The following is a 26,003-nucleotide window of genomic DNA, read 5'->3' as shown; positions in this document are numbered from 1 at the left end:
CGGTCAGCGAGAGCAGGGACACTATCAAGTACGTCGAGATGGAACTCACTGTTACGAACCCTAGATCGAATCACAGATGAAATTGGGGATGAGGAGGAAGAACAGAACAGAACAGAGCATTTCAGAGCAGAGGAAGAAGGAAACAGAGTTAGGAGGAGGAATGATTTCTTCAGATAGAAGTTAGATTCAATTACAACACCTGCCTCTAGAAGATCCTTCTAGTATTTATAGACTTCCTCAACTATTAGACCAATCACAGCCCATATACTTTGGGTTGGTGTGGACTTCTCGTTTGGATCTTCTAGGCCCAATGATACTAGAGTTATGGGTAGTGCTCTGTATTGATGCCGTAACATTCCTCCCTCCTTGAGTTTCAGCCTGTCCCCAGGCTGGTGCAGCTGGAAACTTAGCTTGCATTTCATCTAAACTCTCCCAGGTGTCAGCAGAAGAAGACACACCGGACCAACGAATTAGAACTTGCTTGATCATCTTGGAACCTCGACGAATCGAACGATGATCCAGAATTTTGATTGGAATCGCTAAATGACCAGCATCAGGATTCAACACAGGCAAAGAAGGCTGAACTGCTTCAGATGGTGCGAGAGCCTTCTTGAGCTGAGACACATGGACGACAGGGTGTATTAAGCTGTAAGTAGGCAACTGTAATCTGTAAGCCACCAATCCAATTCGTTGTAAGACTTGAAATGGACCATAATATTTGAAGGATAACTTCCTGTTAGATCGAGTCATAACTGATTGTTGAATATATGGTTGTAATTTCATGAACACCCAATCACCAACCGCAAAACAACGCTCAGATCGCTTCAAATCAGCTTGGCTCTTCATCCGTTGCTGAGCTCGCAACAAATGATGATGAATCAAAGTATTCATGTCATTTCGCTCACTTAACCAACTTGCAAGATCTCCAGGAGCATCAACAGATGAAGTGGATAATCCAAAGTAACGAGGTTTGTGCCCAAATAATACTTCAAAAGGAGTCATACCCAAGGCTGAATGAAATGACGTATTGTACCAATATTGAGCCAATGCCAGCCAATGCTTCCACCGAGAAGGACAAGAATGAACAAAGCAGCGGAAAAACATTTCCACACATTGATTCACACGCTCCGTTTGTCCATCCGATTGTGGGTGATACGAAGAACTCATTCGGAGTTGAGTACCAGCTCGGCGAAACAATTCCTTCCAAAGAGAACTAGTGAACACTCGATCACGGTCAGATACAATAGCTTGAGGTAAACCATGTATACTGTGAATATGTTCCATGAAAAGCTGAGCCACTCCAAAGGCAGTAAAGGGGTGTTTCAGGGGTAAAAAATGAGCAAACTTAGAGAATTTATCCACAATAACCAGTATACAGTCAAATGAAGCTGATCTGGGTAAACCTTCGATAAAATCCATAGTAATTACTTGCCATGATTGAGAAGGTACCTCCAATGGCTGCAATAACCCTGGGTATTTAACATGTTCAGATTTAGCTCTTTGACAAATATCACAATGTTGGACAAACTCCTGAACATCTTTGCGCAGGCCTGGCCAAGAGAACAACTGCTTAACTCTTTGATAAGTAACCAAAATTCCTGAATGACCCCCCACTGCTGCAGTATGTAAATTGGCCAAAATCTTTTGTTGCAAAAGTTTGTTATGACCAATCCAGATTCTATGTTTAAAATACAAAATGCCATTCTGCACTTCAAAGTTAGATGGACCTGCACCTGACACAGATAAAGCTTGAAGTAATTTCTGAGCCTCCGAGTCAGACTGATAACTAGCAATTAGCTCCTGTAGCCAGTCCGGCAAACATATAGAAATGGCAGACAATTCCTCCAAACCATCAGATTGTCGGCGAGATAATGCATCAGCAGCCCCATTCTCCAATCCCTTCTTATAACAGATTTTATACCTCAGACCTAAAAGTTTAGTCAAAGCTTTTTGTTGCCAAGGGGTCGACAATCTCTGATTTATTAGAAAAGACAGACTGCGATGATCCGTTCTAATCACAAACTCGTCATGTTGCAAATAAGAACGCCAATGGTCAATTGCTAACATGATTGCAAGACTCTCCTTTTCATAGGTAGACAAACCTTGAGTGCGAGGTCCAAGTGCTTTACTGAGAAAGGCAATGGGATGACTATTTTGCATAAGAACAGCTCCAATCCCTTTGTCCGATGCATCCGTTTCAACAACAAAGGGTTGCTGAAAATTAGGTAAAGCCAATACTGGAGCTTCAATCAAAGCAGTCTTGAGAGCTACAAAAGCCTCCTGAGTGACAGAAGTCCATTGAAACAGTACCCCTTTTCGTAGCAAATTGGTTAATGGTTTACAAATAACACCATAATTTCTGACAAACTTGCGATAGTAACCAGTTAATCCCAAAAAACTACGCAAGTCTTTGACAGAAAGAGGAGTGGGCCAATCCTTGACAGCAATAATTTTCTCCTCATCAGTAGCTACCCCCTGAGCACTAATGATGTGACCCAAATAAGCCAAGCTTTGTTGAGCAAAAGAACATTTTGAGAGTTTAACCTTCAATTGGTGATGTGTCAAAGTGCTTAATACTTGTCTCAGATGATTCTTATGCTCTTCCAAAGAACGACTGTAAACTAAGATATCATCAACAAAGACCAAGACAGACTGACGCAATTGAGCTGCCAAAACAGAATTCATAACACCCTGAAAAGTGGCTGGAGCACTGGTAAGACCAAAAGGAAGAACTCTGAACTCGAAATGGCCATTGTGGGTCTTAAATGCAGTCTTATGTTCATCCTGAGGAGCCATGCGGATTTGATGATATCCCGAGCGCAAATCTAACTTAGAAAACCAACAAGCACCCGCCAATTCGTCCAATAATTCATCAATAACAGGTAAAGGGTATTTATTCTTGATGGTTATGGCATTGAGATGTCGGTAATCCACACAAAAACGCCATGTGCCATCTTTTTTCTTGACCAACAACACAGGAGAAGAAAAAGGACTGGAACTAGGACGAATGATACCTTTTTTCAACATTTCCTGAACTTGTTTTTCAATTTCATTCTTCTGATCAGGTGTATAACGATATGGGCGAATGTTGACTGGTTGTGCTCCAGCAATCAAAGGGATAGTGTGATCATAAGATCGAGAAGGTGGCAACCCTTCTGGTTCAGTAAAAATGTCAGCAAATTCATCCAAAATGGACTGAATTGAACTTGGAACATTTTGAGAAGAACTAGAGCCGTCACTGGCAGTGAGCTGAACCAATGACTCCACAGCTCCTTGATTGTGCAACAACTGTAACTGGTGAATAGAGACCAAATCACATTTATCCAATTCAGGTACCACTCCTTTAAGTTCCACTGACTTATCATGAAGACAAAACTGAATTGTTTTGGCCTGCCAATTGATATCCATTGGACTATATTTCTCTAGCCAGTCCATACCCAAGATCATATCATAATTGTCCAAAGGAAGCAGTTTGAAATTAGTAGAGAACTGATGCCCTTGAACCTCCCATTTTGCAGCCGGCAACTCAGAGGTACAATAAAGAACAGTACCATTGGCTACCTTTACTTGAATTGGAGTAAGTAAAGATTTCACACCAGTGAGATGAGGTAAAACCACTGAACTAAGAAAACTGCAAGAGCTGCCTGAATCCACCAAAATTAACACATCAAAGCCTTGAATGGACCCTTGTAATCGCAAAGTATGTGCAGAAACCGTGCCTTGAATGGCCTGTAAAGAAATAGCCATCAGACTAGAGGTAGAATCAGCATCCTGTTCACCATCAGAAAAATCAGCTGCCAAAACACTGAAAAGTTCTTGAACAGCATGTAACTGTACTGGTCCTGAACACTTGTGAGTAGGAGACCACTTTTCAGCACAAACATAACAAAGACCTTGAGCTCGTCGATAGGCCTTGAGAGCAACCAATTTGTCAGAAGAACTGGCCACTTTTGGAACTTCAGCTGCTCTTTTATCATCTCCCTTGCCAGCACGCACAAATTTGGGTGGTGGTAAAGGTAAAGGGTAAGCGCCTTTAATTCGAGCAGCGTGATCACCCAATTTCTTCCCATCCTTGGACACCAAAGATCCACCAGCCTCTCCCAATTCCTCCTGTAAGATAGCAAGAGCCAAAGCAGTCTCCAAATCTTGGTGAAAATGCATTAACACTGCATTTTTAATATCACTGCGTAATCCCTCCGTGAATCTATGGACACAACTCACAGTGCTCAAGGTTGGATCATAAACCAACAACTGACTCCACAAATCATCAAAACGCTCATAGTACTCATTCACCGACCCTGACTGCTTGAGCTGATCAATCTGACGAACAAGCTGAAGGTGTCTATTCCTATCAAACTTCCTATCCACCGTATCACAAAAAACTCCCCAACTCCCACAAAGCAAATGAGCTCGCGAAGAACGTAACCAAGATGCAGCTCGACCAATGAAATAAATGGTAGCTACTCTAACCCACAAATCTGGATGAGTGCCATAAACCCCAAAATAATGTTCACATCTTAAACGCCAATTCTGAGGATCACTGCCATCAAATTGGGGAAAATCCAATTTCGGCAATCTGTGATTGTACCCACGCCCCTCTGATCCCCCACTCTCCTCGCGACCAACAAACTCCGAAAAATTTGAATGAACACGAGGAGGAAACGGTAGAGTGCGTACCCTTGCCCGGAGGTGGGACGAGAGTAGTGACTACCCCCGGTGCCCTCCCCCGGAACTGAGTTGAAATGCGGTGGCCATCCAGACCAATTTCGCCAGTCGAGGCTGGCATAGACGCGGTTGGCGGCGTCGGCAACAGAGGTGCGCGACGAGCAATTTCCTCCCGCTCCTCCAACGCCTGCGATACTGGCAGGGACGTGGTTGGCAGCGTCGGCCGCAGAGATGTGCGACGAGAAATTTCCTCCCGCTCCTCCAATGCCTGCGAGGTGTTCGACGATTTGTCAGCTTCCGCTTGATGTCGCTCCACCGCACCGACTTGATTTCTCAGCAACTCCATGTCACGCTGCAAGCTCTGCACCACAGCATCAACCTGAGGTCGCCAACTTGAAATGGATTTCTCCATTTTGTTCATCGTCTCCTGCATCTCGCCTTGCTTCACCGACAAGGCGCCGATCGCCTCCTGAATACTGGACAGCATCTTCCCGAAGCCTTCGTGCTGCTTCTCCATGGCGTCCACTTGACCTTGCAAACGCGTCTTGAATGTTGGCCGCTCCAGGATCGGGCTCTGATACCAAGATGTTACGAACCCTAGATCGAATCACAGATGAAATTGGGGATGAGGAGGAAGAACAGAACAGAACAGAGCATTTCAGAGCAGAGGAAGAAGGAAACAGAGTTAGGAGGAGGAATGATTTCTTCAGATAGAAGTTAGATTCAATTACAACACCTGCCTCTAGAAGATCCTTCTAGTATTTATAGACTTCCTCAACTATTAGACCAATCACAGCCCATATACTTTGGGTTGGTGTGGACTTCTCGTTTGGATCTTCTAGGCCCAATGATACTAGAGTTATGGGTAGTGCTCTGTATTGATGCCGTAACACTCACTAGGCCAGCTATAGAGGAGGAGATCATCTCTGGGCCTGATGATCCTGAAGAAGAATGTTCATACTCCCTGGTCCCTGGTAGATGGCAGGCCACCACCTGGACCATGCCTATCCCTGCCAATTCATGGAATGACTGGAAGTACGGCTGCACGATCAGTTCGGACCATGTGAAGCTCCCTGATGACGGCACGAAGCAATCCGAGTTGCTGCGTAGGCTTGTGATGAGTAGGAATGAGAGGAAGGAGGAGGTTGCAGTTGCAGGGCTGTGCTTGTCCTTGGGATGCCTGCGAATGGCTCACCCCACGCTGAGCATCGCGGATGGTGATGATGTTATTTACCTCTTGTCCAAGGGCATCCGCGGGGCAAAGATGGCTGCTGTGGTCGCTGTTGATGTGAGGGCGAGGACTCTGATAGGAGTGTCAGAGATTGATAGCGAGAAGAATATCAATTTCCTGTGCTGCTGCCTCCCCACTGGGATTTTCAAACATCTCAACACTTCTGCAGCTACTTAATTTACCGTTCCACACAATATACAGTAAAATCAGAGACCGCTACGTAGTTCATGCACTACAACATGTATTTATTATCCTCCTACATTAATTTTGATTATTCAGAAGTGTTTTAGCAATGGAATTTTCTTCGCAAGCATGACATGGGTTAAGTTTGGTAATGAACATACATTTGCTTGATACTAGATGAAACCCGATAATACAGAGATGTAGCAAGCAAGATCAAGAACACGATCACTGTAGTGTTTTCCATATGGTATTTTGTCAATTCATGCAAAGAATGTGGCAATGTATGTATAATGAACAAATTTGAGCGAGCACTGACTGGATCAATAGGGTAGAAGAATGAGCGGATAAAATTTCCTAACTAATTAAAACACCATGGGATCATCCAAGATGTCTCAAGGATGTATGTGCACTTACTAAGTAAATGCATGTGCATCCAGTTTATCAAAGTTAAAGGCTTCGAAAAATTTTAATATCTTTTTAAGATAATAGCAAATCAAATGGATTCATGACAGGTTTTATAACAGAACTTGGGCAAAAAGTAAATCAAATAGCAATCAGAAAGAATGGAATGTATCAGGACATATATAATGCCCATATTAACCTGATTATAAGCATGAGCTAAAATATATGCAAGATGAGAACTTTTGTAACAACGTCATCAGATATCTGTAGTCTCATGAACTAAACTTGTTTAAATCCTGTGTAACATTAATCTGAACGAAATAATAACAAAAAAAACATAACCACTATTCTATACTAACTCGTAATTGGAGTAAACACAAATTCTGGAGTAAAAAGATAGGTAAACTCATATCCAGATCAGCACGAACAGGGCAGCTGCAACAATGCAGCGACCAAGCAGGAAACAACACAGGACGAATGCAAAAGCTAAAAATTATTACAGAAATGCTGAAATTTTTTGGTATACATACCTCAGTTTTTAGAAGCCACATCCAATACGCTTGAATGACTCCTAGCAGAGTTCATAAATTAACTCAATTTTCAACATTGTCATGTGGATGAATGGGAACTAAATGGATTTCTTGACACTGTCATCAAATTGAAAGTGAATAAAGTATAGCGTGTAGTGTTAAAAATAAAGCAATAGCCCTGTAAAAGAATTTAGTCAAAGAAAACCACTTATACTGCAATGGCATATAGCATTTGTTGGTTTTATCAGGACTAAAAATAAAAATGGATCGTGGATTAGATTAACCCACGATGCTTAAGAGCAGGGAGAATCTAGGCTGCGTAGTATTTGAACAGTGTGGTATACAGCTCCTATACTGCAATGGCAACAGCAAGATCATCAGTAGTAGCATCGTCTACTCTTACTGGAGTAGTAGTAGTAGCAGCAGAAATAGTAGCCTGGTTTCTGGATGAGGCTACGCAGGTCAAGAACATGGCGCATCATACCTGTGGGGGGATCGGACCAAAGTAATTCCATCAGCTCCAGCCAGTGGCGCCTGCTCGGCTTGGCTTGCTCTGGTCTAACCAATAGGCTCTGGCGCTCCGCCATTGGTGTCCAGTGCTGATGATCACCCTGCTAGCATTGGGGATGAATTCAGAGTCCTAAAAGTTGACGACGACGGAGTGTGGTTTATAGAGGAACTGAAAAAGGCTTAAGAGGGAAATAAATGGAATTAATCACCGGTAATGGACGGCTCATTGTTGGTGAGTAAATGCTTTTGCTCCTAGAGGGAGATGATCGGTAGCTCAACAGCCGATCAGGAGAAGGGGAACAGATCAATTCTGGCTACTGAAATCTGAAGGAGATCAGCATGGAGAGCGCATATCTGACTGCAGTATTGTTTCCAAATCGGTACTTTTGTGACTGACTGACATAGTTCCTATATATGTTGGCGTGAAGCTTGGAAGAAAACATCAGTAATAGAAATAAAGAAATACTAAAAAAACAGAAGGCATCAATATTCTTTTCTCCAAATCTATCAAATTTATGAACTATTTTTGGATTTAATTTGGATACTGACGAACGCATATATTAAAAGAATAACTTCCTTCAAAGATCACAGCAAAACAAATGCCATCGCAAGAGGCAAAGACGTGATTTTGACATATATGCATACCTTCAATTTGCTATCTCAGCAAAGTTCTGTAAACCATTCAGTTGGGAATTGTGAATTGCTTAAGGGAATTTACCTCTGCAAGATAAATAAGAATTAACCAAATGATTATAATACTCACCATATATGTAAGAACGAAGAAACAACTCACAGAATTGTATACTGAGAATTTCGGAAGGAAGATATTAACCTCATATGCTGGAGTAAAAAGGTAATGTAAAATTAGCGGGACCTAGAATGGTAGTATTAGTTAGGCTTGTAATATATTTTAGAAAACGATTAAAGAACTGGAACTATGCAGCGGTTGAGCACGAGAACCATGCAGGGTAGCGACGACGGCCTTGACGCCGGCCTGGAGGAGGCGCTTGGTGAGGTTCCCCGTGCCGAGCCGATCTCGAGGACGGTGTCGGTGGGCTTGAGGCCGGCCTTCTCGACGATGGAGTCCACCAGCGCCGGATTCCGCAGGATGTGTTGCCCCTTGGACTTGTCGAACGAGATCCCTCCCTGCAGCCGCGCGCCATCACCCCCGCCGCCTCCTCCTCCTCCTCCGCCGCCGTGCCGCTTCTTCTGGATCTTCCCGCCCGCCATGGCGATGGGCTCGCACGTCCAGCCGCCGCCGCCGCCGCCGCCGAAAGAATTGGGAGAGGCCGGAGGCAGCTCCGCGGCATGGCTGGCGCGTGGGGGATGGGGGAGGGCGGGAGGCAGTGCGACGCGGGGAGGAGAAGCGAGTGCGCCGGCTGGCGGGACAGCGGCGCAGCTGGCGTGCGCGTGTGCGCGAGGGAGAAGGAGAAGCGAGGCGCGCGGAGGGAGAGGGAAAGCGCGGGCCCACGGCGCAGCCGGCGCACACGCGTGCGAGGGGGAGAAGCCAAGAAGGAGAAGCGAGGCGTGCGGGCGGCGGGGAGGGGAAGCGACCGCGCGGACGGGGAGAAACCCGGGAAAGATAGCAATCTAACCGTCCAAATAAAATCTGACGGTTAGGATTATTTGGATGACGTGGCTCTTTCTGGTTGCAGTTTTGGGTAATTTATAGAAAGAAGGGATGAGGGAGTTCACAGTTAACACAAAGCCATGAGGATTCACCTGCTTTGCTATCTTGCACTGTTATCCACAAAAACATGCCCCTAAAGCTGTAAAAATGAGATGGGAGAGAAAATGATTAGCTTGTCGCAAGACATTTGGTTGGCATACACGAGTGCCTGATCCTGAGAAAGGGCAGTGCATGGCAGTAGAGGAATTGTCCATGCACTTATGATCGAAAATGCTCACACTCCGGTGACCGGCGGGGTTGGAGAAAAATCAGACACTGCTTTTGTCCCCTGCAACTGTATGTCTGCATGTAAAGAATCTTTTATTACATACTCCCCTCTCTTATTTCTTCAAAAGTTTTTTTTCTCGTAAACTATTTATCTAATCTACGATCTGATTGCACCACTAAATTCGTAACAATTAAATCTTTACAGCAAGACCACACATGATTATATTTCGCCAAAAAAATATTTTAGTTTTTTTATTGATTTTTTTAATGTTGCATGTGGTCTCTTTTGATGTTTCAACTAGTAGTTTTACAACGTTTCAGCTAGTGTACTCATGATGTTTCACTATGTACGAATCAAATGTTGCAATGGATTTTTATATTATGAAATGCATCGTTGCAACAAATCACCCACATATTTTGGAAACCCTCTATTAAATGAATTTGGTTTATTTTTTGTTCCACCGAAAATGTTTCGCCTAGAGTACTCACAATGTTTCACTATGCATATATCTAATGTTGCAGTGAACTGTAATATTCCATTGCAACAAAAAAACCACATATTTTGGAAACCACCTATTAAGGGAATTCGTTTTATTATTTGTTCCACCAAAAATGTTTCACCTAGTGTACTTATAATGTTTCACTATGTATGGATCAAATGTTGCAGTGAACTGAAACATTCTTTCGCTATTTACTAAAACAATGTTTTTATATAAGGTGAAACAACACCCGATTTAAACGAGTGAAATATTTTCGATCTACTTAGTGAAACAATTCCAATATATCTGGTGGAACATTGTGCAACATTTAAAAATAATTCAATAATAAGCTAATTTTTTTTTGTCGGAATATATCCATGTGTGGTCTTGTTTTGAAGATTTAATTGCAACGAATTTAATGGTGCAATCAGATCATGATTTGGATAAGTAATTAAGAGAAAAATCAGTTTAAAATAATTTTGCACGTAAATCGGACGCTGTATGACGTCAGCGCCCGATTTTCCCCCACCCATGATCGGGCGCCCGATTTGTAGGGGATCCACTTATGATGAGTCCCTGCAATAGTTCAAGAGGTAAAAAAGTTTCAGAGAAGATATTTTCCAAGTATTTAACTGATTCCCTTAGTTCAGTAGGCAAAAAAATTCAGATATATAGACTACAAACATAAGGACGGGAATTAAAAGTTTTATAGGTCTGTCAAATATGATGACAATTATTTTGTTGATCCTTGAAGCAAAATCCTGCATAGGCAAAGGATCATAATTGTAAGTAGCAGAATCCTTAAAGCAAAACCCTACATAGGCAAAGGATTATAGTTATCTCCCCGACCCTCTCTCTCCCTCTGATTTTTTCGCTTTTTCTACTCCCGATGCCCTCCTCTTCTACTTTATCTTTTTTTTTCTTCATTTTTTTCTCTCCCTCCCATCTCTTATTTTTTTCCTCCTATCCTTTTCTCCTTTTTAGAAAAATTAAAAATAAATTAGTGAAATCAAGACTTAAACTCATGATCTCATAGTTTATGGCAAGCTCTCCTAACCAATTCACCATGTGATGCTATGTGAATAGAAAATATTATTTGCATGCTTTGTATGTTTATTCAAATTGTGTGAGAACAAATCAGTTATGTTACTGCAAGAACCATACATTGTTATTATGATTCGGCAATAACATTTTCACAAAAGGATAGTAACATGATACGTTACTGCAAAAAAAATATAGGTTGTTACTACACTTTTGGCAGTAACGACATAGCGGAAATTGCAGTAACGGAGAACATGCATAGTAGCAGTGGTACTATAGTAGTAATGCTTTTGTGGAGCTAAAACATTTTAAATCTCAATGTTTTTGAGAGCAGTAACGTATACGTCATGTCTTATTTTTCGAACCCATTTGCATCATGGCATTCGTAAAAATTTCTTAACGAAACTAGATCCATCATAACTATTTTTTAACGTCGTTACTGAGGAAAGCAGTCGTGTTACAATGTTACTACACATCGACCGTCGCGTTACTGTGCCATTCCAATGAGATGAGTACTAAAAAGAGGTTAATTTCAATCTCTAGAGAGCAATATCTCTCACATCATATCTTGTTTTTCTAGTCCGTTTACATCATGACGTTAAAAAAAGGCTAAATGAAACTAGATCCATCATGACTATTTTTTGATGTTATTACTGCGAGAAAGTTGTCCTATTACTGCACGATGACAGTTCTGTTACTGCGCGGTTTCTGTGAGACGAGTACAGTAAAGTGGTGGGTAGGGGAGGGAGTCAATGGGCGGGTTAATTTGACCGGCTGGAGGACGCTTTGACCGAGGTGGGAGGGGGGGTTTTGGGCCCTAGGGAGGGTGGGAGAGGTGGGTTTGACCCATGTGAGAGGGGGTGGTGTATAATAGTTATTCTAAGGAAGGGGTGTAGAATAGATTTGCTATATATATAAATATATATATATATATATATATACACACACACACTAGCAAAAGTGCCCGTGCGTTGCACCGGGTGATTACGAAGTGTGTACAGTGACAAAAAGTGTTATTTGGTTTAGAAAATTAATCTGCTCAAAAGAAATTGTTTGTTATTTGTTTTAGACAACTAATCTGCTAAAAAAGACGACGGATGAAAATTTGTATCATGAAGAAAAATATTTATTTTTATGTAGGTAAGTCTAATAAAATACCAGTGAAATTTTTATACTCAATGTACTTTGATCTAGCAAAATGCCCGTGCGTTGCACCGGGTAATGATATGGTAACTGAAATTTGATTTGAACTATTTATATGAAAAAAATGAATTGTAATTTAATGAAATATAAAATTTTCTGCAATATTAACTACACTCTTTTAAATTATAGCAAAAGTGGTATTGCGTTGCAACGAAAAGAAAAAACAGATAAAATTGAATTAAAACATATTAAATTCTAATTAAATGAAATACAAATTTTCTGAAATATTTAGGTATTTTTTAAGTAGGTAGGTATATAATTAAATTAATTTATAAGTAAAGTAAGTGTAAGAAATAAAATGTTATGGTTGGATTTAACTTTTATTAAATTTTCTATATTAATTACACTCATTGAAATTTTCTTAGAATTTACATAGCTTAATTGCTAATTTTGATAATACAAATATCATTTCAGCATTTATTGAAATAAAAATCTAAACAAAAATCCTTTTTTCTCTATGGGCCTTTTTCAGCCCATTTTCTACTTCAGCCCGCAAGAGAACAAAGTATACTTTATACCCCATACTCCTCCTCTCACTTAGTGGACCGCCAGCCCACTTGCGGCCCAAACCGTCGATCAATCTCAGCCGTTCGTTTTGATGGACGGCTCAGATCAGATTAAAATTGATGAAACCCTAACCCTAACCCTCCCCCTCACCCTAACCCCCCTCCCCCCAGCCGAGCCGGAGCCGGCCGCCTCTTCCTCCCTCGCCCCCGACGCCGCCTCTCCCCCTCCCCCTCTCCCTCTCCCCACCGGCGCCTCTCCCTCTTCCTCCCAGCCGGCCAACTCCCCCGCCACCGGCGATCCCTCCCTTCTCGCCGGCACGGCGCGGCGACGGCGACGGCGGGGTGCGGCGGGGTGTGGCGGCGGCGCCGCCTTCCCCCACGGCGAGCGGCGGCGGCGGCGGCGCTGCCCTTCCCCGAGCGGCGGCGGTGCCCTCCTCCCCGCGAGCGGCGACGGCGGCGCCTCCCCCGCACCGAGCAGCGGAGCGGCGGCGGCGGCGAGAGGGCCGGCGACGCCCTTCCCTCCGCTAGATCGGGCGGAGGGGAGGTGTGGCGGCGGCGGTCCCGGCGGAGCGGGAGGGGCGGCAGCCCGGACGGCGTGGAGGCGGCATCGGTGCCGGCCGCCGATTTTTTTTTTTTTTTTTGCAATTTTTTCCCTGGCTATTGCTAACCGAATCGGATTGTGTATGGACGAAAAATGGACGAAAATTAGATGTGACGACCGAAAAAATACGAATATTTATATTATATATATATATATATATATATATATATATATAGAGAGAGAGAGAGAGAGAGAAAACAACCAAAGTTCACCTACACCTGAAATCTAGACCGTTCGTGCGTTCCAAGATACGTGCAAGCTAAATGTTCCATACTCTTTCATTTGTCAAGGCTTACTCTAAGGGCAGAGGAAAGGGATGGTACACATCGGCACTGCACCTGCTGCCCTCATTTTTTACCCTTCCAAGTTTACCCCTTAGCTAGTTTCTCGCTCTCTTTCATTCGAAATACAGAGTCAATGATACTCTTTGGTGTTGTTTTGATTTCTTCACCTTATGCTGTGCATGGTAAATTTTTCATATAAACTTTGCTGGCTTGTCAACCGATGTTTAACTAAAAAGGATCATGGAGCAAATTTTTTTAAAAAAAGCTCATGAAGCACGAAATTAATATGTTTCCATATTTTTTTCACACTCCTATGCTTGTTTTCACAAATCTCCATAAATAACATAAGCAAATGAATTGGTTTTTAACTAAATAACATCTGTAAAATGACATCTGTCCCCGAGATCTTCCCAAGGAAGGATATTTTATAGCCGTTGAGAGGGAATAAAATGTAGGTACATTCTTTTTTAATAAAAATCTAACTTCCATATATAACATAGTACAAATTAGTACAAGACATATGTCAGGTGCATATTACTTCAATAAAGAGGGCTGGGGCAACTCACATGATGCTTTTGCATCCAAAATTTTATATACATTTCAAATTCATATCTGATAATGATATATTAATGATTTACCTGCAAACGAAATATCAAAAACAACATATCTCCGTTCTCCAAAATAATATTTACAAAATGAAAATCGATCTATTATATCTACATTTGCAAAAATGGTATTTCCATTCACCAAAAAACTGGCATTTACAAATCGAGGTATCTATCTACTATAATATACATCCTGACATTTTTTTATTGAATAATATATCTACCATAAGGTATCGATATATTATATGAGACATTTTTTTTTCAGGGATGATAAAAACATATGGGCGGATTCAGTCAAAAAAAAAAAAACATATGGGCAGATGGCACAATTCTACAAAGGGGGCGGAATAGATGTTTAGCATTTCAGTAAAACAACGAATTTTTCCACCCCAAAAGATTTCAAGAACTCATGTGAATCAAAATCACCAGAAGAAATCACTTGAGGCGAACTGGCAAACCATAAAAATAAATAAATCAGAAAATGATATCCCATTGAGCGCAAACAGAGGTTCTTTCATGAATATCACTGAATCAAAGCGATTTGCACCTCTTCACAACGCAAGCCTCTGGTGCGGCTGATCAGAACTTCCTGGAGTCGATGGCTATCGATCAGCATGCCTGAGCCAGCGGAGTGCACACCACAAGGAAAAAAAAAACACCAGCAAGAAGATTGTTAGGATTACATATCGGAACACATCAACACATTGAAGACGATAGCCTCCGAGAAGCATGGGAAGAAGATAGTATCCAGCAAAAGTCTTCGAGAACTAGAGATTAAAAAAAAACAGCACACCAAAAACAAATACGCACATGAACTGGGATTTTTCTCAAGAGCTAACTAATGTTCTCTCTATGACGGTTTACTCGGCAGAGGGGAGAGAGAGAGAGAGGGATTTGGAGGAAGATGTGCGGTGAAGGATGAGGAATTGAAGCTGCAGAAATCGTGCATGTCGGCTGGCTGGGGGATGCGATTGCGACTCCCAGATTTGTGCTCACCGCCGGTTCCGCTGCAGCTTGATATGCCGGATGCCCAGATCGTCAGCTTCAGCAGCGTCTTGATATTTGCATCCATCACCAACAAAACAAATCAAATTAAGGAATTAAATTTTAGAAAAGAGCAAATCGACAAGAACACCTGCCTCCCAAAAAACTCACCACTTGAGGCCACGGAAGCAGCCACCGCCGGACGCCGGGCTGCGCGCCTGCGCCGTCCTCGTCAACACATAATCAGAGCAAGTGCCTCCTCCTCACTTCGATGAGGCACGGACCGAGATGAGCAGCTGCTCGTCGTAGGCGCGCAGATCCCACATTGGGAGGAACGGGAGCCGGCCGATCTATCGCCTGCGAGAGGTGGGGTCGCCGGATCTGGCGACCGCAGGTCCTTCCCCCATCGGCGTTGACCTTCGCACTCCTATGACCACACACCTCCCCATCTTCACTCCTCTCACTCACTCCTCCCCGACGTTGATGCGCCGATGCGCGCCATGAGAGACTGGTTGAGGCACTCACTACGCCTCATGCAGTCGGGATCAAGCTCGTCACAGCGTCGCAGCTCACCGGCGGTCAGGCACAACCTCGCCCCGGGAGTCAAGCTCGAGTGGCCGAGCCCCTAGTACCAGCCCTCATCTTGGCTATGATCAGGGTTGACATCGCGCGGTGGTCGGGCGCAACCTCGCCGCCTCTCAACGGACAAGCTCGCCGCGAGTGCCCCAACAGTCTGCAGCAAGAGAAGGCGAGTAGTACAAGGGCATTTCAGGAATCTACAGTAACATTGTGTACCTATCCTTCTTATCCCACCGACGCCTATAATGTTAAGAAAGCTGCTTTTAACCGGGTAGGTACACTTTACTATGGGTAAATGGAACTTTCTTTAAGATTCGTGTGCACACGTGTAGAGTGTAGATTATGGGTGCATATGAACCTATATCCAGCTCATACATATATATATATATATAGAGAGAGAGACTATCTTTTGCTGCAAAACAGCTTGGCAAATTGATAAAATTGTCACAATTCTGTTTGACTATATTAGAAAATTAACTAAGCAGAAATATCGATCAGAAAACTAACAAGTACATCTGTTAGTAAATATGTTCCTAATTAATTATCGAAGTCACTGGAACATTGATTTAACATCACTTTGTATGGCATAATTCATCAGAATCTAAAAGTTACTTGAGATTTATTATTCCTGTGGTTTGTTCAGCACCATACTGTAGTACGGGAGGAAATCATTGGCATTATAGTGGTGAACTGATAATGTAAACTTATAAGCTTCAGCCTAGCTTGTTTAATATTATCAGAAAATCGAATGTGTATATTTTTTTCCAGGTCAACAGCTGAGTGTCAAAGAGTTGGAGCTGGTGTTTTTACCAGATGAGAAATTCCCATGACATATCAGAATATTTGATAGGAGGAATCTTATAACTCCAATAGCTGGATTTTGGGTGAGGGGTAAAGTTGTTGGTTCTATTGCAAACATTGTTCATTTGGGTTGAGATATTTGAGCTTCACTTTGAGATTTACTTTTTATCCTCTCCCTATGAGGTCTTTATGAATAAACCTTGTGTGAGTGGAGTCGTTTTGGATATTGCTCATGCCTGTGACTTCTTTCTTGATCTTTGAGCACTAGCTTTTAACCCCAAGGAGTTCTTATTGCATTTATTATTCAAGAAGGTTCAGGACCTAGACGGCTATGCGTAACTCTTGAGCCACCGATTCATGTGTGGTGTGTCGAAAGAAGTTTGTGAAGGCCGAATCTTGCCCCTACAAGAAAAGAGATACCATTAGTGGAGGAGAAGTGCATTTGTGCAACCTCAAGAGTAAATGGCACTAGAACGGATACCCTCATCTCAATCGGGCGGTAAGCCCCATCTCAATCGGGCATGGCGTCCGTCACAGGCTAGAAGTCACTGATGTGAAGAGCTATCTCAATCGGGCAAACGGCCGTCACGGATGATTCTATCTCAATCGGGCCCTAAGTAAAGCCCGTCACCGATAGCTTTGACCCAGACGACTAGTCAAACTATAGCCTGTCACATATGACCTATCTCAATCGGGCCACAACTAGCGCCCGTCACAGATGACCCTTATCTGTGACGGCCATTAACTATAACCCGTCACAGATGAGTCATCTGTTAATGCCCGTCACAGATGACTCATCTGTGACGGGCATTATTGCCCGTCACAGATGAGTATAATCCAAAAATAAATAAATTTTATTTTTTTGGCTAGCCCATCCCAAAATTGCTCCAGACCAAGCACACTTAACGTCAAAGTTTTTTGGAGATTGGCTTCTGGAAAGGTAGTTATAACATGTTGGTATGAGTATTCTATTAATCCTATTATGCCCTAGGCCAGGAAGTCAAATTAGGGTTATTAAATGATTTCAAATGGAAAAGTCACCAAAACCAAAGTTGTAGAACTCATCAAGGTGCAAAATTTTTATTTTGGTCATTTCTCCATCTGACTCTATTTAAACAATTCGAAATTTGAAATTCAAAGATTGAAAAGTTCAAATAGAATTTTAGATCAGTGAACAACTTCAACTGAAAAAGTCATCAACAACAAAGTTGTATAACTCATCAAAAATCTATAACTTTTATTTTGGTCATTTTTCTATATAACATTTTTTGAACCGTTTGAATTTGAATTTGAAAATATTACAACTTCAAACAACATTTTCAAATACTAAATGATATCAACTGAAAAAATCATCAACAACAAAGTTGAATAACTCATCAAGATCTAAAACTTTTATTTTGGTCATTTCTTCATACGACAAAGTGATAGTAACATTGTTCACAAAATTGACATATCTCTTATCTGGTTTTATAAACTATAACACATATATGTAAAATTTGTGAATAATATTACTAACATTTCGTCGGATGAAGAAATAACAAAAATAAAAGTTTTAGATCTTGATGAGTTATTCAACTTTGTTGTTGATGACTTTTTCAATTGAAATCATTTAGTATTTGAAAATGTTGTTTGAAGTTGTCATATTTTTAAATTCAAATTCAAACTGTTCAAAAAAAATGTTATATTGAAAAATGACCAAACTAAAAGTTGTAAATATTGATAAGTTATACAACTTTGTTGTTGACATTTTTTCTATTTGAAATCATTTACTACCCGTAAAATTATTTTGACTCATAAAATGAATTATTATACTGCACTAAATTATTTTGCTATAGTCAACTTACAAATATAAACATTTCATATGAAAAATGGAAAAATAGTCATCGGTAACGGGCTTTAGTTAATGCCCGATAGAGATTAAGTATATAGCCCGTCACTGATGAGTCATCTGTGACGGGCCTAGTTGTTATCTCAAACGGGCCTCAAGTTGGTGCACGTCACAGATGATGGTCATTTGTGACGGGCCACAACTTGAGGCCCGTTTGAGATATGAAATGTTATCTCAAACGGGCATAAAGTTGTGGCTCGTCACTGATAGGTGTCATCTGTGACGGGCTTAAGTTTTATGCCCATCTAACATGTTTGTGCGACCATATCTCAATCGGGCACTTTTCAGCCCGATTGAGATGACTTCCTTATGACGGCTCGCTATTTCTAAGCATATTAGAGCCCGTCACAGATAGAAGGATCTGTACTAGTGTGGTTAGTGAAGACTCAACTCTTTGTGAGCTCCTCAACAGAGAGTAGAATCCCATCAAGGTTTTGTACCCCGAACTACATCAGCTTATAAATCTCGGTGACATCTCTTCATGTTTTACATTACTTGTCATCATACCTTGTTGTTTACAGCTTACCCTTGCAAGGAAACAAATACCACTAGTGGAGGAGGAGTGTATTTGTGCAACCTCAAGAGCAAATGGTTAGCAACGACTCAACTTTTTATGAGCTCTTCAACGGCGAGTATAATCTCTACAAGTATTTAAATCCCAGACTACATCAGCTTAGAAATCTCGGTGGCATTTCTTTCATCTTTTACATTACTTGTCATCATACCTTGTTGTTTACAGCTTGTCTTGATATTTGTTACTTGCAAGAGCTTGTGGTAGATCTAGTGCTTAGCCTTGCTTCCTCTAGCTGCAGTGATCGGAATTTCCAATAATGATATTGGATGTCCCGATCCAACGAATATTCTAACATTGTATTGGAATATCCAACATGCCGCTTTAGCTTCGCTTCACTTGATGTTTTAATCACTTATTAACGTTCCCTTTAGATCCTACTTGACATTTCACTAAGTTGTATTTCTATGTGGGCCATTTCTCTTAATAGTATTTATTTTTAGAGTGATTAATCTGAATTTAGAATATTTTCAAATTATACTACTAGATGAACTTTTTTCTCCATAATGTTTTTTAATCTAAACTTGTATTTTCTAAATTGTATAACTCTTTATATTATTATTATTATTATTTATTTATTTATTTATTTTTATTCTGAATATTAGTTGGTTCTAAATTGTATTTCTACATGTGCATATTAATTAATTAGTCTTAAATTTAATCTGAATTTCAAACTTTTTCCATATATATAGATCCTTATCTCAATATTAATATTTTTCAAATCAATACGATTTTCAGTTTTTCAAAAATTGTATTTATACATGGACTCTTCTTTTTATTTTTTTAGGTTTTAGTCCGAATTTTTGATATTTTAAATTGTTATTAAGACCTATATAAACCAAGTTTTTTAGGTTTTAGTGCGAATTTTAGATATTTTAAATTGTTATTTCAACTTATATAAACCAAGTTCAGAATGATATATTTTCAACTCTTGGTCTATCTTAAAAGGGTGTTTTTTCAGCTTTTTTTTAAAAATACATGCCATTGAAAGCAATAGTATTATGTCCTCCTTCTCATTTTCTCCCTTGCTCATTTTCTCTCCGTATTAATGCACAGCATTTTAGTTTTTTTGTTCTTACTTTGACTAGCTAAAACTATTTTTGTAAGGAATGGACATAGTATTGATGTACATTGTAAATAAAAGAAATTTTAAAAATCATCTATTAATTTGAATGGCATGAAAAACATAATCAACAGATAAAATGACTTTCTCCCAGCAAGCCAATAAAGTACTATGCAATTGGTCAAGCTCAAGCCTATTTTAATCCTGCGCACATAAACCAGTTGCGACTTGCGAACCTGCGCGCATTGCATTTCTTTTGTTTTTTTTTTTAATTTGTTCAACAAACAAGCCGTTATCCCCGAACGTTCAGACTCCAGAACAATCTTACTTGCACCTAATTAAGTAGATGTTCCAAAACAACATTACCCCACCATAAAAAAGAAAGGAAGAAAATCATTCCCCCAATGCTTTGGCCAATGATGCGGAAAAGAGCCAAATCAAAATGCCACTGGTGACTGGTCAACCTACTAGCCAATGTATATATGCTGCGGAGAACATGCATCTTTCGTAACCTTCACGTACATGACGCTACCTGTACACAGTACACACGCATTTTATATCTCCCTGACCCAAGAATTCCTCCTCATCACAGAGACATTCTACTACCAACACATACACAGCTAACCAACTAACCAATCAGGCACAGCCCCAAATCATTGCATTCCCAAGCACATGGGACATGTTGACCCTGCATTGATATATATCCTCTTAATTAATTTATTATATATAGGATAAATTGATTAAGTTGTGTTAATGTCTTCCCTTGTAATGAATCGTTGTAGCTACTCCCCCCGAGTTGATAATACTTGCCTTTTTGACAATGCCACGGTCTAAACCATTATTTTCATTATAATATGTATAAAAGTGTTGTCAGTGATATGGGCCCGGGGTATCATGTCATGGCCCTTCCCCAAGGGGAGTCAGGGCCGAGGTGGGGTGGCGGCCACTCCTTCCCAAAGACTAGTCGGAGGAGGCTGCCCTCAATACCATGTGGCCCTCCCCCAAGGGGAGTCAGGCCCGAGGTGTGGTGGCGGCCACTCCTTTCCAAAGACTAGTCGGAGGAGGCTGCCGCCCAATGCCACGTGGCCCTCCCCCAAGGGGAGTCAGGCTCGAGGTGGGGTGGCGGCCATTCCTTCCCAAAGACTAGTCGGAGGAGACCGCCCCCCAATGCCACGTGGCCCTCCCCCAAGGGGAGTCAGGCCTGAGGTGGGGTGGCGGCCACTCCCTGGCCGAGACTAGAGGGAGAAGGCTGCCCCAGGCGCCACGTGGCCCTCCCCCGTGGAGGGATCGGGCCCGAGGTCGAGCGGCGGCGGCCCCCTCCCGTGACTAGGGGTCGGGCTCCCCCGACCCCCTCTCTAGGTCACCACGTACGGTGGGTTAGGTGTCCGCCTACAGGTGCCCACCTACCCGCATTTATGGCGACCCGAGCGGTCGCGCCATACCGCATTTAATGCGGCGTGCAGTGTACTCAACCGGTCTATGACCGGTCAAATGACCGATGGGACTGGCTAGTGCGCCTGTGCGCTGCTCGTGTGTCAGGCGGCATGCAGCCTGACATGTCCCATCAAATAGTGATGGTGAGAGGTTCTCATCCTCTTATCCCAGCCGGAGTCGGTCCTCCCGCTCTGGTCAAAGCTAGACTCCCGTTTCCCAGAGTAATAGGAGCCCAGAAGTCTTCACCCATTAAATGGTGAATGACTTGGACGCCCCTCGTGTCAGGCGGCATGGTTTGGTAGGCCCCACGACCGAGGCGACGTGTATGCGGCTTCCAAGTTAAGGAACAAGACATGCATTTAATGCAAAGATTGTAATACTTCTCGATGAAGTTAGGTTGTTGGGCCTATGTGGTAACCCCTTGAGGTATAAAAGGAGGTACATGCCTAGTTTGGGGGGGGGGGCAACTTCGGAGCGAATCGGCACTTGGGTCTCGCAACCCCGAGCACTTGTGTTCTACACTCAATCAATCAAGCACAGGAGTAGGGTATTACGCTACTTAGCGGCCCGAACCTGTATAAACCTCTTTTGTCTCATCGTCTTTGGGGGATTGAACCCCCTCAAGATCACACAGCTTCGCTCACCAAGCTCTCGAATCTCATCCGCTGCCCCCGGCCGAACTCACAAGGGGGGCCTCATGGTTCCCTGGTGGAGGAGTTCATTCTCCGACATCTGGCGTGCCAGGTAGGGGGCGCGTTTGTGATTTTTGAGGTTCTTTCGAGCGCCGGCACGATAAGCGTCATGCCGCCAATGCGGGGGAAGGCGCAGCTTCCTCAGGAGTGCCGCGCCACCCCAGGCAGGGGGCCAGGCCCCCCGCATCTTCACCGGATAAGGCTGGCGGCCAGGTCTTTATGGCGAGTCTTCGGAATGTCCGATAACCCCCAAAGTTTCGGCCCAGCCTCACCGAAAGGTACCACGGTAGCGTCAACCCCTCCGAGTCCCTCCAGATTCACACGACGATCATAGAGGCGGCATGGGGTGACGACCGGGTCAAGGCGAGTTTCTTCCCCATGGCCCTCCCGGGCCAAGCGCGGGGATCGCTCATGAACCTGCCACCTGCCTCGGTCTACTCCTAGGAGGACTCTTGCAGTTGAGCTTCGGGTGCCATCCAAGCCCGGGACCCCCTGTGCTGGCTCTTCCGTAGTGGATAGTTTTGGTCCCGCCGGCTGGCTACGGTGCTCGGCCCGGCTCAACTAATCGTCCTTTCAAGCTTCAAGTATTTTCAATTTTTCAATTCATCAGCTTAATACAGCTTGAAGTCTTATATTTATTTTCTCCCCGTTCTTTTCTCATGGCCCTGCGATGCTCGCGCGTTGCGCATTTGTTTGCTCCCTCGGTGGTAAAAGCCCAACCTCTCTCCCATCTACATGAACGTTTCCTCGCTAAGTGTGGGGGGTAAGTTTTCTAGCCCTATTTCAGCCTTAAGTTGAGCGCCGGGTGCCGTCGAAGCCCGGGACCCCCTGTGCTAGCTCTTCCGTAGCGGCTAGCTTTGGTCCCGCCGGCTGGCTACGGTGCCCGGCCTTGCTCAACTGTGGACGGGGATCGCTGGCTCTAGAGTTTTTCAGCTCTCACACTCATGCGAAAGTAGTCGTCCGTGTAGAAGGGAGAGATATTGGAAGGAGGCCACCGAAAGGAAAGAGCAAACATAATGTGTAACGTGGGGACACAGGCTCGTGGGAACCTGACCTCATTTGCTAAGTGGTCGCAGGCTTCCCAAAATGGTTGGGAACCCATGATGGGAGGCCCTCTTCGAGCTAAAGGATTGAAAGGTCGCGACATGCAAGCAAGTTTGTGTTTGCTTCATTCATATAAGCGGTTCTTTGCTATAAGTGTGGGGCTACGATTCCTAGCTCTATCCTAGCCCTGCGTCAAGCTCTGGGCGCCGTCGACGTCTGGGGCCCCCTGTGCTGGCTCTTCCGTAGCGGCTGGCTTTGGCCCCACCGGCTGGCTACAGCGTTCAGCTTGGCTTGATCGTGGGTGAAGATGGCTATGGAAAATTTAGTCCTCGCACTCGCGCGAAGATAATCGCTCACATAGAATTATTATTGCTTATATTTATCTCTCGCCCATCTCTTCCACGTGGTCCCGTGGTACCCACGTGTCGCGCGCTGGCTTGCCTCCCTTGGTAACAAAAAGTTTGTATTCGCTTCATCCATTCAAACGATTCTTTGCTAAAAGTATGGGGGCTACGATTCCTAGCTCTATCCTAGCCCTGCATCGAGCTCTGGTCGCCGTCGACGCCCAGGCCCCCTGTGCTGGCTCTTCCGTAGCAGCTAGCTTTGGCCCCGCCGGCTGGCTACGGCGCACAGCCTGGCTTGATCGCGGGTAAAGATTGCTAGCTATGGAAAGTTTAGTCCTTACACTCACGTGAAAATAATCGTTTGGGTAGATGAAGTAGAACGCAAACAGAGGTTAACAAAGGCAGGGGCAAGCAAGGTACGCGGCGTAAGGTCACGGGCCCGAGAGAATCTAACAACGTTTGCTGAGTATATACAGGAAATAAGATCACGGCCTACGGTACGGGCTAAACTCCCGAGCGCACAGCGCCTCGGAAACTGGGAGGAAAGTGGGAAGTTAAGGCGACGTATGAACATGACTAAACTCCCACCGCCCAACTCCCAGAATGATAGGACAGAAGATCGGGCCCACATGTCAACTGACTAGCAGATTGGCGTCAACCCTGACCACCTGGGAAAGGTTTTGGTCAGGGCTAACGCCGGGGGCTACTGTCGGTAATATGGGCCCGGGGGTATCATATTTAGTCGGAGGAGGCTGCCCCCAATGCCACGTGGCCCTCCCCCAAGGGGAGTCAGGCCCGAGGTGGGGTGGTGGCCACTCCTTCCCAAAGACTAGTCGGAGGAGGCTGCCCCCAAATGCCACGTGGCCCTCCCCCAAGGGGAGTCAGGCCCGAGGTGGGGTGGGGGCCACTCCTTCCCAAAGACTAGTCGGAGGAGGCTGCCCCCCAATGCCACGTGGCGCTCCCCCAAGGGGAGTCACGCCCGAGGTGGGGTGGCGGCCACTCCTTCCAAAGACTAGTCGGAGGAGGCCGCTTCCCAATGCCACGTGGCCCTCCCCCAAGGGGAGTCAGGCCTGAAGTGGGGTGGCGGCCACTCCCTGGCCGAGACTAGAGGGAGAAGGCTGCCCCAGGCGCCACGTGCCCTTCCCCCAAGGGGGGATCGGGCCCGAGGTCGGGCAGCAGCGGCCCCCTCCCGTGACTAGGGGTCGGGCTCCCTCGACCCTCTCTCTAGGTCACGACGTACGGTGGGTTAGGTGTCCGCCTACAGGTGCCCACCTATCCTGCAGTGTACTCAACCGGTCTGTGACCGGTCGAATGACCGATGGGACTGGCTAGTGTGCCTATGCGCTGCTCGTGTGTCAGGCGGCGTGCAGCCTGACATGTCCCATCAAATAGTGATGGTGAGAGGTTCTCATCCTCTTATCCCAGCCGGAGTCGGTCCTCCCGCTCTGGTCAAAGCTAGGCTCCCCTTTTCCAGTGTAATAGGAGCCCAGAAGTCTTCACCCATTAAATGGTGAATGACTTGGACGCCCCCCGTGTCAGGTGGCATAGTTTGGTAGGCCCCACGACCGAGGCGACGTGCATGCGGCTTCCAAGTTAAGAAACAAGACATGCATTTAATACGAAGATTGTAATACTTCTCGATGAAGTTAGGTTGTTGGGCCTATGTGGTAACCCCTTGAGGTATAAAAGGAGGTACATACCTAGTTGGGGGGGGGGGCAGAACTTCGGAGTAAACCGGCACTTGTGTCTCGCAACCTCGAGCACTTGTGTTCTACACTCAATCAATCAAGCACAGGAGTAGGGTATTACGCTACTTAGCGGCCCGAACCTGTATAAACCTCTTTTGTCTCATCGTCTTTGGGGAATTGAACCCCCTCAAGATCACACAGCTTCGCTCACCAAGCCCTCGAATCTCACCCGCTGCCCCCGACCGAACTCACAAAGGGGGGCCTCACGGTTCCCTGGTGGAGGAGTTCATTCTCCGACAAGTGTTAACGAATATATGATTTTATTATAGTATTTTTTAAGACTAATCTATAAATGTAGTCACCATATTTAAAAGATAAATATTTTAAAAATGATTCATAATTAAAGATTTTAAAGTTTGATCTCACTCTTATCTAAAACGATAAATATTATCAGCCTGGAGGGAGTAATAATTAGACGTGTATATATATATGGTGTACATTTATACATGAATCATGTTACTTGTCCAGTCGCCATGAACTGGCCTCGGCGCCGTCCTATACTCTTTTTTTTTTATTATTTTATGGACTAGCGAAAGAGCGCGTTGTTGCCACAATGCGTGCGTATGAGCTAGGCATACTTCATACATGTGCAAATTATTATTGGAGCTGATTGCATTTGGAGCCAGATACACACTGGAGCGTACAGGTTGTCACTTGTCACAGCTCTATAAATACTGCAAAGACATGCTCATCCAAGGCTATCTCGTCCTAGATCAGC

The 26,003-nt window shown here is 43.9% G+C and overlaps 1 long non-coding RNA gene and 1 pseudogene across 2 annotated transcripts; both read right to left on the bottom strand.

Annotated features, from left to right (window-relative positions):
* Positions 1–8,354: 8,354 nt before the first annotated feature.
* Positions 8,355–8,831, bottom strand: LOC127776154 (uncharacterized; annotated as a pseudogene).
* A 4,612-nt stretch (positions 8,832–13,443) lies between these two features.
* LOC127775726 (uncharacterized) lies at positions 13,444–15,921 on the bottom strand. Of its 2 annotated transcripts, XR_008018026.1 has the most exons (3): positions 15,293–15,914; positions 14,685–15,191; positions 13,444–14,586 (listed from the first exon to the last, which is right to left on the bottom strand). It is a non-coding gene; the product is annotated as an uncharacterized LOC127775726 (long non-coding RNA). The 2 variants fall into 2 exon arrangements; XR_008018025.1 differs by lacking the exon at positions 13,444–14,586 and having other exon boundaries at positions 14,870–15,191; positions 15,293–15,921.
* Between the last annotated feature and the right edge of the window lie 10,082 nt (positions 15,922–26,003).

This window comes from Oryza glaberrima, chromosome 6 (genome assembly GCF_000147395.1).
Source record: "Oryza glaberrima chromosome 6, OglaRS2, whole genome shotgun sequence".
Taxonomy (NCBI): Eukaryota; Viridiplantae; Streptophyta; class Magnoliopsida; order Poales; family Poaceae; genus Oryza; species Oryza glaberrima.
The sequence above is the reverse complement of the archived record's forward strand: the minus strand, read 5'-3'. Positions and strand labels throughout refer to the sequence as shown.